This window comes from Mizuhopecten yessoensis, unplaced genomic scaffold (assembly GCF_002113885.1).
Source record: "Mizuhopecten yessoensis strain PY_sf001 unplaced genomic scaffold, ASM211388v2 scaffold3339, whole genome shotgun sequence".
Taxonomy (NCBI): domain Eukaryota; kingdom Metazoa; phylum Mollusca; class Bivalvia; order Pectinida; family Pectinidae; genus Mizuhopecten; species Mizuhopecten yessoensis.
The window spans coordinates 5,292-7,207 of record NW_018404995.1 but is presented as its reverse complement, the minus strand read 5'-3'; positions in this window follow the sequence as shown (position 1 = coordinate 7,207).

The following is a 1,916-nucleotide window of genomic DNA, read 5'->3' as shown; positions in this document are numbered from 1 at the left end:
ACAGAAACATAAGGTATCAAACTACCAAACAGAAACATAAGGTATTGAACTAGCAAACAGAAACATAAGGTATCAAACAGAAACATAAGGTACCAAACAGAAACACAAGGTATCAAACTAGCAAACAGAAACATAAGATACCAAACAGAAACATAAGATACCAAACAGAAACATAAGGTACCAAACAGAAACACAAGGTATCAAACTACCAAACAGAAACATAAGGTACCAAATTACCAAACAGAAACATAAGTTACGAAATTACTTGTTAATTCATCAGATTTCATTCAAAGGTATTATGTTGATCGACTTTCTATACATATATTTCACACTTTAAAAAAAGATTGTGAGTTTCTATAAAGAATAAAAGCCAATATAGGCTTTATCAAATTGATCATAATCTGGTTAATACGGGCTACAAACTTTAAGGAGCATGGCCAGTTAGGCTAGATTCATTTTGCCAAGATTAGGACATGAACGATTAATGCTATTTCATCAGATAAGCATAAGCTACTAGTATCAGAAACCCTATGTACTTTATGGAACTCTCAGGCCATGAAAAGGTTTAATAGTTATTAGAGAATTTCAGAGTAAATAAACCCCATTTACACTCTGCTGCTTTAATAAACACTTGATGTTTAAGTTTTTATGAAACGTGTAGCATACATTTGTATTGTGTTCAGAATGTTAGCAAACAGAGAGTCATCAAAAGAAGCTTTATTCATACGCATGAACAGACTTTACGAATACGTTTGTGTAACTTTTATTACCGTTGACCCAAATCTATTTTATTATCTTCACGAGTTGGCCTTGGTAATGGACACTGGGATAGCAGCCTTAACCGCGCAACAACGAACTGACAACTTGGCACAAGTCCAAGGCGTCACTAACGGAACAATGACCTTGTACTTTGAAAAACAAACTTGTATTAAAATGCTTAATTAATTCATAGATCAAATGTAGTCCTGTCTATTCACTTTTAACTGAGTCTTTATGACGTGACAGGTTGTGTATTACAAGACTAGCTGTTCGTGACTGTCGGAATAACACTGCTGCTTGCTGTTGTAGTTGATTATGAATGCCATTTCATGGTTGTATCTGACTAAATCAATCTGCCGTTGTTTGTATGTATCAGGATCTGCTGTTGTTTGTTTTTATCCGATTGAATCATTGATTGGTTGTTTCGCCGTGGTTTGGTTGTACATGTGTCTAGTGGAATTTTATGTTGTTTATATCAACAATAACTGGTTGTCTGGATGTAATTATTGTTGATATAATTACAAGTGCCATCCAGACAACCAGGTATTTTTTATATTTAATTTACATATGTTTCTTTTTTAAGACATATTCCTTCAAAAACCATTTGCCCTGCCTCAAAATACATTTCAGGCGGCCATTTTGTTTATTTACATATTCCTACACCTGAAACAGGCAGTTGTAATTATAGTCGAGCAGTTGTAATTATAGCCTATATAATTACACTTGCCCGTTAACACTGTTGTAATGGGACGGCGCGGGGGCAAATGTAAATATATATGATTGAATCAGTCGACGCTGTGTCGTTGTTTCTGATTGAATCTGCTGTTGTTTGTTTGTATCTGATCGAATCTACTGTTGATTGTTTGTATCTGGTTGAACCTGCTGTTGTTTGTTTGTATCTGGTTGAGTCTGCTGTTCTTTGTTTGTATCTGGTTGAATCTGCTGTTGTTTGTTATTATCTGGTTGAATCGTTGATTGGTTGTATCTGCCGTTGTTTGGTTGTACATGTGTCTAGTGGAATTTTATTTTGTTTGGTTGAATCGTCTGTTGTTTGTATCTGGTTGAATCAGTCGCTGTTTCATCGTTTATGATTGGATCTACTGTTGTTTGTATCTGGTTGAATCAGTCGCTGTTTCGTTGTTTATGATTGGATATAT